This window comes from Coregonus lavaretus (genome assembly GCF_964263955.1).
Source record: "Coregonus lavaretus genome assembly, chromosome: 12".
Lineage (NCBI taxonomy): Eukaryota > Metazoa > Chordata > Actinopteri > Salmoniformes > Salmonidae > Coregonus > Coregonus lavaretus.
In genome coordinates this window covers 29,033,867-29,049,924 of record NC_139999.1, presented here as the reverse complement: position 1 = coordinate 29,049,924, position 16,058 = coordinate 29,033,867, and positions in this window count along the sequence as shown.

The window sequence follows — 16,058 nt, the reverse complement described above, 5'->3', positions numbered from 1 at the left end:
AATAAGATGTACACCAGACGGCTGTCTGGTAGAAGTGCCAAAGGAAAAGGTTTACCAATTGTTTATGATGACGGAGATGGATTAGTCTACAGGATTCTGGATTGGAAATCTCAGTGAATATTCTTTAAAGAAGGCTAAGATTAGGAGAAAGATCACAAAGGAGTATGGTTTTTGGGAACCATATTTGCTTGAATAGATTGACTATGTCATAGGAAGGTGCATAATTTGTCTGAAAAATTGTGTTTGCAGGGGTGTGACTGTTATTCTTGGTTACATTTCTACACCAAGAGGTGCATAAGATGTCCAACTAAGCTAAAATATGCTCAATCGGTTGCAAAGTTCTTGTGTAAAGAAGTCATAAACAGGTGGGGACTTCCCGATCGAATATCCTCAGGAAATGGGAAAGAATTTGTGGATAAATCAGTGAAATGTTTTTTGAAAAATTAGTGGGAAAAAAAAACTCAGACTAAAATGTTATGAAAACTAGGGTTGAAATAACTCTAGGAAATGTTGAATATCTGATTGTGGGATAATTATATTATTGTGATATTTAGTATTTTCTTATGATTCAAAAGGGGGGAAATTGAATATGATTAATTTTATATATCATTTTATATATCATTTTTATATTTTTAGTTGATATTGATGTTTTAATTTGAATGTGTTGTTTTGCAAAAGATACTGTTTGGTCTTTTCTTTTCTTCCAGAAGCATATGGGGGAATGTGTAGAGGGGATTCAAATACTCAAACATGGACAATATGAGTGGACTGGAGGAAGTGGAACAAGGAAGGTGTGGAGATGTTCAGATTCCATCATCAACGTTTCATTGGAAGTCGACACTGCTGAGGAGATGAAGTATAGTGGACTACATTCCAGTGTCTGCAATGATATATAGACATATTTGCATGTGTAATACATAATTTGTGTTATATTCTTTCTGTATTAATGTTTTGAAGAATTATGTTTTCTGTTGTTGGGTAGATGTGGGGACCTCAGATGTTTTTGTTTATTTAGTTGAAGCTTAGGGATTTTGGGTCTAGGCAGGGACAGAGAGAATCCACAGGAGGGTCCGATGCGTCGACCAGCCTGAATGTGGAAATTTTTATTGTATTTTGTTTGCTGAGGTTTTCATGTGTATTCAATTGCATCATAGCTTAAAATGCATTGATAAAGATTTATAAATTGATCTGGAGTACTTAGGTGGTCGCCTGGGGCAGAGGGGCCGTGAGAGAATTTTCCTGTCTTGACTGATTGATGGATATTTGGAATGAAAGCTGCCAGACAGGTTTTTTGCTCTTACACTCCATAACAATTTATTTACACTCCATAGCAATTTATTTACACTCCATAGATATTTGTTCATATTTCATAGAAATGTATTTACACTCCATAGAAAAAGGTGTTTACTCTCCATAAAATTTGGTTTATTGTTGAAGTTACTCAAGAACAAAAATTGTTATTTGTCATAATCCTATTATTTTTGTTTTCGAGACTTAATTAGTCTCGAAGGGGGGAAATATGTAGTATCTGAGGGTCTATGATTTTGCTGACGTTTGCAAATGGTGTGTTAGAGGAAACTTGGCTCGACTTGCGGAAACATCTGGAAAGCATTACTACATAGGTTTCTTGGAAAGTCTGCTATGTAGAGGCAGGGGATTGGTTTATTAAAATCACGCCATATTATGTTACATAGGATATAAATACTTTGTTTGAACAAAGGACGGGGAGACAACAGATTGGGCCGTTGTTCTCAAATGCCTGCAGATATCTGTAAATTGATACTGTGATCTTTGATACAATAAAATCTTTATAATCAAAGTACAGTGTAAGCGGACTTCTTATCATCACAGCATAGATCAGCATCGTTGTCTTGGACACCACAGTGTCAAATAAAATGTAGTGGTTAAAGTGTTTTCATTACCCATTTAGGCAAATTATGCATTAATAAATTGGCGACAGGCTCCATGCCCTCCCACCTATCTGTTTCATGTCTCAGGTAGCCCGCGATAGCCATCATAGATAGAATGCAATAATTTACTAATATTTACCTATTCTAATAATTCTCATGTGCCAACGTATTGCCACGGCCCGTGCCATGGTGACACGTGCACTCCTGTAGATCTGAAATAATTGGATGGTGAAACTAGATAATTCCTTTTGACATTGCTTTTGTCTAATGGTTTATTAGACAAAAGCAATGTCTAAAAAAAATCTAGTTGTTGTGAATGCACACACTTGTTGAACAGATAAAAATTGAAAATGTCCCCTATATCTGCCGTTTCCATTACACGTCGCAATGATTTGTTTTTGCGACATTGCTTTTTAATAAACCTGGGTCAATGGAAACCTGCCTTGTGTCATCAGCCAACTCAGGTAGTTATATTATTTAAACCTGAATGGAGTTTTGCATGACTTCATGCTGAAAGGGTTATTTTCTTTAAACTCTACATTATTTCCTCTAAATGATATTCCTTTGATCACATGCTTTGCTCTTGATTCTTTATTGTGAAGATAGATGCGCCAGAGTGCTTGAACTCTCTGTACTGAAAATAAGTGGTTTGGATGGATTTCCTGTATGAGGATGTCTTTTTCTTCTTCGATGAGGTTTAACGGCAGTTGGCATCCAATAAATGTTGCATTACCACCACCTACTAGACTGAAGTATAACACCCTTATAATTTGCTTAAAAATATATCAATAAAAATACCCTACCATCTAACACTACACTCACAAACAAAACAACTTTAAAAATACCATACTCCACTATTTAAATCTATTTATTCCTACTTCAGGCCAACAGCCTGAAAAATGGGACACCACCACTTAACACACCCTGTAACTGTTCTGACATCAAGTCTCGCACACCCAAATACAGCGCATTTGGAAAGTATTCAGACCCTTTGACTTTTTCCACATTTTGTTACGTTACAGCCTTATTCTAAAATGGATTTAATAGTTTTTCCCCTCATACATCTACACACTATACCCCATAATGACAAAGCAAAACAGGTTTTAGAATTGTTTGCTAATTTATTAAAAATTAAATACGGAAATTTCACATTTACATGAGTATTCAGACCATTTACTCAGTACTTTGTTGAAGCAACTTTGGCAGCGATTACTGCATTGAGTCTTCTTGGGTACAACACTACAAGCTTGGCACACCAGTATTTGGGGAGTTTGTCCCACTCTTCTCTGCAGATCCTCTCAAGCTCTGTCAGGTTGGAGGGGAGCGATGCTGCACAGCTATTTTCAGGTCTCCCCAGAGATGTTTGATCAGGTTTAAGTCCGGGCTCTGGTTGGGCCACACAAAGACATTCAGAGACTTGTCCCGAAGCCACTCCTGCATTGTCTTGGCTGTGTGCTTAGGGTTGTTGTCCTGTTGGAAGGTGAACCTTCGCTCCAGTCTGAGGTCCTGAGCGCTCTGGAGCAGATTTTCATCAAGGATCTGTATGTACTTTGCTCTGTTCGTCTTTCCCTTGATCCTGACTAGTTTCCCAGTCCTTTCCGCCGAAGAACATCCCCACAGCATGATGCTGCCACCACCATGCTTCACCGTAGGGATGGTGCCAGGTTTCCTCCAGATGTGATACTTGGCATTCAGGCATTCTACGGACAATTCCTTCGACCTAATGGCTTGGTTTTTGCTCTGACATGCACTGTCAACTGTGGGACCTTATATAGACAGGTGTGTGCCTTTCCAAATCAGGTCGAATCAATTTAATTTACCACAGGTGGACTCCAATCAAGTTCTAGAAACATCTCAATGATGATTAATGTAAACAGGATGCACCTGAGCTCAATTTCGAGTCTCATAGCAAAGGGTCTGAATACTTATGTAAATAAGATATTTCTGTTTTTTCTTTTTAATAAATGTACAAAAATGTCTACAAACCTGTTTTCGCTTTGTCATTATGAGGTATTGTGTGTAGATTGATGAGGCGGAAAAAATATTTTATCAATTGTAGAATAAGGCTGTAACGTAACAAAATGTGGAAAAGGTCAAGGGGTCTGAATACTTTCCAAAGGCACTGTACCTCTCTGCAGCTGCCACCACAACCTAAATGTTCTGCTACTTACGTTCCATCCCTGCAGTACAGTTGATAACCATTGCTATAAATGCAAAAAATCCAATCTTACTGAAACATATACAGTGGGGGGAAAAAGTATTTAGTCAGCCACCAATTGTGCAAGTTCTCCCACTTAAAAAGATGAGAGAGGCCTGTAATTTTCATCATAGGTACACGTCAACTATGACAGACAAAATGAGAAAAAAATTCCAGAAAATCACATTGTAGGATTTTTTATGATTTTATTTGCAAATGATGGTGGAAAATAAGTATTTGGTCAATAAAAAAGTTTCTCAAAACTTTGTTATATACCCTTTGTTGGCAATGACACAGGTCAAACGTTTTCTGTAAGTCTTCACAAGGTTTTCACACACTGTTGCTGGTATTTTGGCCCATTCCTCCATGCAGATCTCCTCTAGAGCAGTGATGTTTTGGGGCTGTCGCTGGGCAACACAGACTTTCAACTCCCTCCAAAGATTTTCTATGGGGTTGAGATCTGGAGGCTGGCTAGGCCACTCCAGGACCTTGAAATGCTTCATACGAAGCCACTCCTTCATTGCCCGGGCGGTTTGTTTGGGATCATTGTCATGCTGAAAGACCCAGCCACGTTTCATCTTCAATGCCCTTGCTGATGGAAGGAGGTTTTCACTCAAAATCTCACGATACATGGCCCCATTCATTCTTTCCTTTACACGGATCAGTCGTCCTGGTCCCTTTGCAGAAAAACAGCCCCAAAGCATGATGTTTCCACCCCCATGCTTCACAGTAGGTATGGTGTTCTTTGGATGCAACTCAGCATTCTTTGTCCTCCAAACACGACGAGTTGAGTTTTTACCAAAAAGTTCTATTTTGGTTTCATCTGACCATATGACATTCTCCCAATCCTCTTCTGGATCATCCAAATGCACTCTAGCAAACTTCAGACGGGCCTGGACATGTACTGGCTTAAGCAGGGGGACACGTCTGGCACCTCAGGATTTGAGTCCCTGGCAGCGTAGTGTGTTACTGATGGTAGGCTTTGTTACTTTGGTCCCAGCTCTCTGCAGGTCATTCACTAGGTCCCCCCGTGTGGTTCTGGGATTTTTGCTTACCGTTCTTGTGATCATTTTGACCCCACGGGGTGAGATCTTGCGTGGAGCCCCAGATCGAGGGAGATTATCAGTGGTCTTGTATGTCTTCCATTTCCTAATAATTGCTCCCACAGTTGATTTCTTCAAACCAAGCTGCTTACCTATTGCAGATTCAGTCTTCCCAGCCAGGTGCAGGTCTACAATTTTGTTTCTGGTGTCCTTTGACAGTTCTTTGGTCTTGGCCATAGTGGAGTTTGGAGTGTGACTGTTTGAGGTTGTGGACAGGTGTCTTTTATACTGATAACAAGTTCAAACAGGTGCCATTAATACAGGTAACGAGTTGGAGGACAGAGGAGCCTCTTAAAGAAGAAGTTACAGGTCTGTGAGAGCCAGAAATCTTGCTTGTTTGTAGGTGACCAAATACTTATTTTCCACCATAATTTGCAAATAAATTCATTAAAAATCGTACAATGTGATTTTCTGGAATTTTCTTTCTCAATTTGTCTGTCATAGTTGACGTGTACCTATGATGAAAATTACAGGCCTCTCTCATCTTTTTAAGTGGGAGAACTTGCACAATTGGTGGCTGACTAAATACTTTTTCCCCCCACTGTATCACTTGTTGATTTATCCCTCTATACTGGTACAGATCTACTACTCACACCACTCCTCTCAGGATCCCTCCCCCTTGACCCATCTTCCTCTACTTTCTTCACTGCCTCAGCATATCACAACTTCTGCACTACTCTAACCCTGGAAACCTCAACCTGCATCTCTAGTATGGGACATTTCTGAATCTTCCCCTTCAGTTGGTCAACTTTCACATTTACCGCTACCCCAGTAATCACTCCTTTCAATGGCGCCCTTTTCTTGAGAGCAAAACAATTCACATCTCTTGCCCCCATTCGTTTAACACGGAGCGCCTGCTCCCTCTGACCAGCAGAAACACAAACAATTATCACTAGACCACTTCTGGTTACCTTCACCAATTCCACAGCACCCAACTCTGTTTACACCCACCCTGAAACCACAAATGGATCAGCCAAAAGTTAAGGGTCCACTTTATCCAAAAACGTCACTCCTACTGTCACAGACTCATCTTTATCCTGACCCTCGGTGCAAGCCTCGGGCTTCGAGAACTTCACCACACCTACCACCTCAGATACTTCGCCCTCATTCACATCCATTTCTCCTCCTGTCTTCAGCTCACTCTGCTTACACTTCCTACCATTCTTCTTTAACAAACCATCTCCCCTTTTCCCGCCATTTTTAACCGACTCAAGCTCACCCTCTTCCTCCCTCGCTCTCTTAGACCTCCTCTGTCTCTCTTTTTCCCTCCATTCCTCCTCCGTATTCCAAGTATACGTCTCCTTATGATAATACTGCACTTCTCCTGACATACAAGTTGTTCTTGACTTCTCAAGGGATGCCATTTAACCGGCTGTCACAATCTCCGTACAATCAGCACGAACCCCTCGGGATGTATCGCTCAACAGTGCATCCCACTTGTAAAGCCTCAACCGCTTTCTTAATTCAATAAACGTCTTCAAGAGGAAGTGAGTTCCGGGTGCATTCCATTCCACTCCTCAGGAAGTAGGGCTGTGCTCACGAGCTACTAGTTTCCTTCCTGGAAGTTCGTAGCGCAAGAACTGTATGAGGCTGTGGTATAGCTCCTCCTCATTAAAGCGGCAATCAGCTGTTGAAACAATAACAAACCTACCACATTTTTTTTTCTTACTCATCAACACACAATACCCAATAATGACAAAGTGAAAACATGTTTTTAGACAATTTTGCTAATTTATTGGAAATTAAATACAGAAATACTGTATCTCATTTACATAAGTATTCACACCCCTGAGTCAATACTTTGTAGAAGCACCTTTGGCAGTGATTACAGCTGTGAGTCTTTCTGGGTAAGTCTCTAAGAGCTTTCCACACCTGGATTGTGCAACATTTGCCCATTATTCTTTTCCAAATTCTTTAAGTTCTGTCAAATTGGTTGTTGAGCATTGCTAGGCAACCATTTTCAGGTCTTGCCATAGATTTTAGACAAAATTATAACTCGGCCACTCAGGAACATTCACTGTCTTCCTGGTAAACAACTCCAGTGTAGATATGGCCTTGTGTTTTATGTTATTGTCCGGCTGAAAGGTGAATTAATCTCCCAGTGTCTGGTAGAAAGCAAACTGAACCAGGTTTTCCTCTAGGATTATGCCTGTGCTTAATTCCATTCTGTTTCTTTTTTATCCTAAAAACTCCCTAGTCCTTGCCGATGACAAGCATACCCATAACATGATGCAACCACAAGAGATGACGCAGATGCTAAGCTACAGGACTGTTTTGCTAGCACAGACTCAAATATGTTCCGGGATTCTTCCGATAGCATTGAGTACAGAGATGAGGTAGTCATTTGAAAATCATGTTAAACACTATTATTGCACACAGAGTGAGTCCATGCAACTTATTATGTGACTTGTTAAGCAAATGTTTACTCTTGCTTGCTATGCTTGCTATAACAAAGGGGTTGAATACTTATTGACTCAAGACATTTCAGATTTTCATTTTTTATTAATTTGTAAACATTTCTAAAAACATAATTCCACTTTGACATTATGGGGTAATCTCTATTTAATCAATTTTAAATTCAGGATGTGCACAACAAAATTTGGAAAAAGCCAAGGGGTGTAAATACTGTACTTTCTGAAGGAACTGTATATGTGAATGTTGTGTATAGACAGTATGGACAGCATGTGAATAGAAAAGGTGTGTATAGTAGTAGTTATATAGGATGAACCATGACTACAATACAGTATGTAAACATTATTAAAGTGGCTAGTGTTCAATGACTCTATGTACACTGAACAAAAATATAAACGCAACATGTAAAGTGTTGGTCCCATGTTTCATGAGCTGAAATGAAAGATCCCAGAAATGTTCAATACCCACAAAAATTGTATTTCTCTAAAATGGTGTGCACAAATTTGTTTACATCCCTGTTAGTGAGGATTTCTCCTTTGCAAGATAATCCATCCACCTGACAGGTGTGGCATATCAAAAAGCTGATTAAATAGCATGATTATTGCCACAGGTGCACCTTATACTGGGGACAATAAAAGGCCACTCTAAAATGGTTAGTTTTGTCACACAACACAATGCCACAGATGTCTCAAGTTTTGAGGGAGCTTGCAATTGGCATGCTGACTGCAGGAATGTCCACCGGAGTAGTTGCCAGAAAAATGTAATGTTCATTTCTCTACTATAAGCCTCCTTCAACGTTGTTTTAGAGAATTTGGCTGTACGTCCAACCGGCCTCACAACCGCAGACCACGTGTAACCACACCAGCCCAGGACATCCACATCCTGCTTCTTCACCTGCGGGATTGTCTGAGACCAGCCAACCGGAGAGCTGAGGAAACTGTGGGTTTGCACAACCAAAGAATTTCTGCAAAAACTGTCAGAAACCGTCTCAGGGAAGCTCATCTGTGTGCTTGTCGTCCTCACCTTCAATGGCCACTGGCACGCTGGAGAAGTGTGCTTTACACAGATTAATCCCAGTTTCAACTGTGCCGGGCAGATGGCAGACACGTGTATGGCGTCGTGTGGGTGAGTGGTTTGCTGATGTCAACATTGTCAACAGAGTGCCCCATGGTGGCGGTGTGGTTATGGTATGGGCAGGCATAAGCTACGGACAACGAACACAATTGCATTTTATCGATGGCAATTTGAATGCACAGAGATACCGTGACAAGATCCTGAGGCCCATTGTCGTGCCATTCATCCGCCGCCATCACCTCATGTTTCAGCATGATAATGCACGGCCCCATGTCGCAAGGATTTGTACACAATTCCTGGAAGCTGAAAATGTCCCAGTTCTTCCATAGCCTGCATACGACCAGACATGTCACCCATTGAGCATGTTTAGAATGCTCTGGATCGACATGTACGACAGCGTGTTCCAGTTCCTGCCAATATCCAGCAACTTCGCACAGCCATTGAAGAGGAGTGGGACAATATTCCACAGGCCACAATCAACAGCCTGATCAACTCTGAGGCAAATGGTGGTCACTCCAGATACTGACGGGTTTTCTGATCCACGCCCCTACTTTTATTTAAGGTATCTGTGACCAACAGATGCATATATGTATTCATGTGAAAACCATAGATTAGGGCCTAATGAATTTACACTGAACAAAAATATAAACACAACATGTAAAGTTGGTCCCATGTTTCATGAGCTGAAATAAAAATCCCAGAAATGTTCCATACGCACAAATTTGTTTACATCCCTGTTAGTAGGATTTCTCCTTTGCCAAGATATTTCATCCACCTGACAGGTGTGGAATATCAAGAAGCTGATTAAACAGCATGATCATTACACAGGTGTACCTTGTGCTGGGGACAATAAAAGGCCACTTTAAAATGAGCCGTTTTGTCACACAACACAATGCCACAGATATCTCATGTTTTGAGAGAGCGTGCAATTGGCATGCTGACTGCTGGAACGTCCACCAGAGCTGTTGCCAGAAAATGTTATGTTCATTTCTCTACCATAAACTGCCTCCAACATCGTTTTAGATTATTTTGCAGTACATTCAACCGGTCTCTTAACCGCAGACCACGTATAACCACGCCAGCCCAGGACCTCCACATCCGGCTTCTTCACCTGCAGGGTCGTCTGAGGCGGGGTGGTGGTGGGTGCTGAGGAGCATTTCTGTCTGTAATAAAGCCATTTTGTGGGGGAAAACTTATTCTGATTGGCTGGGCCTGGCTCCCCAGTGGGTGGGCCTATGCGCTCCAAGGCCCACTCATGGCTGCACCCCTGCCCAGTCATGTGAAATCCATAGATTAGGGCCTAATTTATTTATTTCAATTGACTGATTTCCTTATATGAACTGTAACTCTGAGTAAAATCTTTGAAATTGTTGCGTGTTGCGTTCATATTTTTGTTCAGTATATTTCAATTGACTGATTTTCTTGCCCTGGAGGTAGCCCGGTTCCAAATCGAATGCAATCAACGCTAACACGGTTCACTTAATGCCCGGGCATTAATCGAATCCCCTCATTAATTTCCTCACTTCCTTTTTCAATGTAATGTATGGAAAATATCATATGTAACAACATTCAGGTAACCTTAGCAAAATTAGCTAATTATCAAGGTCAATGTTTTTATTTTTAAAGTACTTTTACTCTGAGTCGTTTTTTTTACACCAGTAATTTTACTTCTACTTGAATAAAACAGTACTTCTAATTGAGTAGGGTATTTCAGTACTCGTTCCACCCCTGCTAGGAGGGCAGTGGAAGTTGATAAAAAACTTTCTTGATTGATAAAACCAATGCATTTTATAGATAGAAAAAATTATTTTACAAACCAGGTTTCCATCCAACCTTTTTAAGCGAGTAAAGTGCATGTCTGATAAAAAATAAAATTAATGACAGGCATGATGGAAACAGAATAAGTGTTGTTAAACTTTCCACATGTGTCAAATCAAAATACGCTAGACAAGGTGGGATCTTTTTGTGTTGGTAAAATTAATTATGCGAGAAATGTCGGTGGAAACGCTTTTATGCGCAAATATTGATATAATAACCCTCATATCGAAGTAAACTTGGAGTCACTCGATGACATGTTGTGTGACACTCCCATTACGACTTGTCGGGAAAGCATGCAGTTTATTAGGCTACAGCAGGGGCGGTGTGTTCAATAGGGCGATATGGGCGACGCACTGCCAAACGGGAAAAGGAAGGGATTTTTTTTCTAATCAATTATATCACGGCAACAGTAGTTATCAGTGTTCTAATCTGATCTGACTGCCACTAAATGTCAAATCAGGCTAAAGTCGTGCTTCAAATGGCCCCGCCCGTTTTTGGGGCGATTTCAGTCATGTTGAAAATCGCCCAGAAGTCTGTCATAGACTCCCATGTAAAATCTATTTTTTTCAAATTTCAAAGCTTTCAATACAATCTCTATGGGTGTCTGTGGGCTTGCACTTACGCGCTTTCGTCATACGTGACGTAACCATGAACGTAACTAAGAAAATAGCGGCTAGCAGCGTCTCTGTTGCGACCTGCAGTGTGGCGTTATCTTATGTTTTTAATTTGTACACTTAGTGGCGTTATTTTATGTTTTTAATTTGTACACTTAGTTTACAAACATTCTGCCAACCATGGATTTCCAGTGGTGGGTTTTGGACTGATCTTGTTGATCGTGTACATACCCGCTACGAACGGACTAAATAATGAAAACGCTGCTGGCAGCGGAATCCAATACAGCTGGGAGACTTGGCTGGATGACAGAGTCCCGGACAGAGAAGTGGAGCCGGCCGGCTTCACCCTGGTCAGAGCGGACCGCGATCTGACACAGTCACAGGGAAAATCGATCCTGGTAAGAGAGCGACTCTGTACCCCCGACATTGAACTGCTTTCTGTGTCACTGCGACCTTACTATCTGCCCCGTGAGTTCCCCCAATTGTTTGTTACCGTTGTGTACTGTTGATAATCACAAGTTTACTGGAGAACTGAGACCAAGTAGAGACTTTGGACAGGGTGGATATGGTATAATAAAGGCAGTTTATTCAGAGGTAAAGATATCTGGAATCGCGTGCACGGACTCGTTCGTCAAACTCTTAGGGAGCTATCTGAAGAGAGCCCCGAAAACATTGTGTGCAGACATTTTATACAATAAATGATGTAGGTTGAATCTAGTAGTTCTGATCTTCTGATTGGTCCTGATGAGTTGGGCGAGGTCCCCTCCACTGTTGCATTGGCTCTGAGTCGGGTTCTCTGTCTTCAAATGTTCAGCCTAAAGAGAGGGGATTTTTGTGTGTGTGTGTGTGTGTGTTTAACAGTGATGATGTGTGTGTGTGTGTGTGTTATCAGTGATGATGTGTGTGTGTGTGTGTGTTTGTGTGTGTGTGTGTGTGTGTGTCCTCAGAGCAAGAACTCGTGAGTTGGAAGAACTGAGAGACCTATGGCGTGGGTGTTGTCCTTGGCCACCTGCTGACAAGGCTGACAAGATAGGACTCTTTTGTCCATTGTTATAGGATAGGAACAGCATTGATTGAAAACAAACGCCCAACACAAAATGGGTCATGCACAAGATTTTAGTCAGACCAAGCTATAACATTATATATTTACTACGACAGTACATTCAACCAAAAGCTAATATAACAAAGGCATCAGAGATTATCTGTCACAGAAACTGGAATCCATCTCCCCAGATCAGTCAATAAATGCTTCTGGTATTGACTTATATGCTGCCCCTGTCTTCATGTTGTTGCTGGACATATCTTTTTTAAAATGTGTGTAGGTCACCTAAATCATCAGAAAAATTGCCCCTCCTGAGAATTTTTTCAGGAGCCGCCACTGGGCTACAGATAAAATAAGTTATGATGAACTTCACAGGGTGGTGAAAGTGCAAGGTGATGAGCTTGATGCTCCTTTCCTATAAATATCGAGGGTCTCATTCTGGTGACATGATCATCGATGCTTGCTGCCGTTTGACAAATAATAATAATCTAGCTCTTTTGTCCATAATAATCTCATCATGTATGTAGGCCAGGGTTTCCCAACTCCAGTCCTCGAGTAACCCCAACAGCATAAACGTTTGTTATAGCCCAGACAAACTCACCTGATACAACTCATTGAGGGCTTGTCCGGGGCTACAACAAAGATGTGTGCTGTTGGGTGTACTCAAGGACTGGACTTGGGAAACACTTTGTAGGCTATACCCGCACTGTATCTGCAAGGTGTTGGCTAGAGCGCACATGTGCACTATTTAACGCAACATTTCTTGCGATAAAACCATTGTAGAGTTGAAAATGCAATGGAAACCCACTTAACGTGGTCCTCTGTAGCTCAGCTGGTAGAGCACGGCGCTTGTAACGCCAAGGTAGTGGGTTCGATCCCCGGGACCACCCATACACAAAAAAAAATGTATGCACGCATGACTGTAAGTCGCTTTGGATAAAAGCGTCTGCTAAATGGCATATTATTATTATTAACTTGTATTTTTTATTCTGTACATGGGAATTTTACCTCAAAAGTTATTTTTATGTGCACTATGTCATCACGCACAGCCTTTTATCCGTAACAAGTCAATTTCATGAAAACTCATCTCTGGTGGGAAAATGCATATATATATATATAATGTGTTTTACACACTATAAAATATATTGAATGCCATTACATTGCTGCCGCTGGTAATCGACTGGTATTTGCATCACAACACTGACACCCTCTGACTGAAATGTGTACTTCTAATCATATTGAGAAGAATACTGATTGGTCAATAGGGGGCGCCCCAGACTAAGTTATGGCCAGTGTCTGTGACCAATCAATAGGCCTAAAATGTTGCGTAAAAAACAATGACATGTTTCTTTCTGATCAAAAGTAGATCATCATTCAAGGTCATGAATGTCGCCCTTCTCAAACGAAAACGGCTACTGTGATGCTCTTCGGCTCCACTCGGACAAACTCGGGCTTAGAACGTGGGCGTGCTCCCTCCCAGTCCGCCGGTTGCTGGCGGGTTATACACTGTATCCGCAGGATAGAACAGCAGCCTCTGGTAAGACAAGGGTTGGCGGTCTATGTATATTTGTAAACAACTGCTGGTGCACGATATCTAAGGAAGTCTCGTGGTTTTGCTTGCCTGAGGTAGAGTATCTCATGATAATCTGTAGACCACACTTCCTACCAAGAGAGTTTTCATCTATTTTCTTCGTAGCTGCCTATTTACCGCCACAAACCGATGCTGGCACTAAGACATGATCAAGATAAAGGAGATGATTGTGGACTACAGGAAAAAGAAGAGGACCGAGCACGCCCCCATAGACCGCACTCAATGAAATGTATAAGCAAACAGGAAAACGCTCATCCAGAGGCGGCGCTCCTAGTGGCCGGGGACTTTAATGCAGGGACATTTAAATCCCTTTTACATTTACATTTTACACATTTAGCAGACGCTCTTATCCAGAGCGACTTACAGGAGCAAATAGGGTTAAGTGCCTTGCTTAAGGGCACATCAACAGATTTTTCACCTAGTCGGCTCAGGGATTAGAACCAGCGACCTTTCGGTTACTGGCACAACGCTCTTACCCACTAAGCTACCTGCCGCCCCCACACACAGAGACGCATACAAAGCTCTCCATCACCCTCCATTTGGAAAATCTGACCATAATTCTATCCTCCTGATTCCTGCTTACAAGCAAAAACTAAAGCAGGAAGCACCAGTGACTCTGTCAATAAAAAAGTGGTCAGATGAGGCAGATGCTAAGCTACAGGACTGTTTTGCTAGCACAGACTGGAATATATTCCGGGATTCTTCCGATGGCTTTGAGGAGTACACCACATCAGTCACTGGCTTCATCAATAAGTGCATCGATGACGTTGTCCCCACAGTGACTTTACGTACATACCCCAACCAGAAGCCATGGATTACAGGCAATATCCACACTGAGCTAAAGGGTAGAGCTGCCGCTTTCAAGGAGCGGGACTCTAACCCGGAAGCTTATAAGAAATCCCACTATGCCCTCAGACGAACCATCAAACAGGCAAAGTGTCAATACAGGACTAAGATCGAATCGTACTACACCGGCTCCGACGCTCGTCAGATGTGGCAGGGCTTGCAAACTATTACAGACTACAAAGGGAAGCACAGCCAAGAGCTGCCCAGTGACACGAGCCTACCAGACGAGCTAAATTACTTCTATGCTCGCTTCGAGGCAAGTAACACTGAAACATGCATGAGAGCATCAACTGTTCCAGATGACTGTGTGATCACGCTCTCCATAGCCGATGTGAGTAAGACCTTTAAACAGGTCAATATTCACAAGGCCGCAGGGTCAGACGGAATACCACAACGTGTACTCTGAGCATGCGCTGACCAACTGGCAAGTGTCTTCACTGACATTTTCAACCCCTCCCTGTCTGAGTCTGTAATACCAACATATTTCAAGCAGACCACCATAGTCCCTGTGCCCAAGAACACTAAGGTAACCTGCCTAAATGACTACCGACCCGTAGCACTCACGTCTGTAGCCATGAAGTGCTTTGAAAGGCTGGTCATGGCTCACATCAACACCATTATCCCAGAAACCCTAGACCCACCTCCATTTGCATATCGCCCCAACAGATCCACAGATGATGCAATCTCTATTGCGCTCCACACTGCCCTTTCACACCTGGACAAAAGGAACACCTATGTGAGAATGCTATTCATTGACTACAGCTCAGCGTTCAACACCATAGTGCCCTCAAAGCTCATCACTAAGCTAAGGACCCTGGGCCTGTTCACTCATGACTGCATGGCCAGGCACGACTCCAACACCATCATTAACTTTGCAGATGACACAACAGTGGTAGGCCTGATCACCGACAACGACGAGACAGCCTATAGGGAGGAGGTCAGAGACCTGGCCGTGTGGTGCCAGGACAACAACCTCTCCCTCAACATGATCAAGACAAAGGAGATGATTGTGGACTACAGGAAAAATAAGAGGACCAGCACGCCCCCATTTTCATCGACAGGGCTGTAGTGGAGCAGGTTGAGAGCTTCAAGTTCCTTGGTGTCCACATCACCAACAAACTAACATGGTCCAAGCACACCAAGACAGTCGTGAATAGGGCATGACAAAACCTATTCCCCCTAAGGAGACTGAAAATATTTGGCAGATCCTCAAAAGGTTCTACAGCTGCACCATCGAGAGCATCCTGACTGGTTGCATCACTGACTGGTATGGCAACTGCTCGGCCTCCGACCGTAAGGCACTACAGAGGGTAGTGCGTATGGCCCAGTACCCCCCCCCCCCCCCCCCCTCTTTTATGCTGCTGCTACTCTGTTTATTATCTATGCATAGTCACTTTAATAACTCTACCTACATGTACATATAACCCCAATTACCTCGACTAACCGGTGCC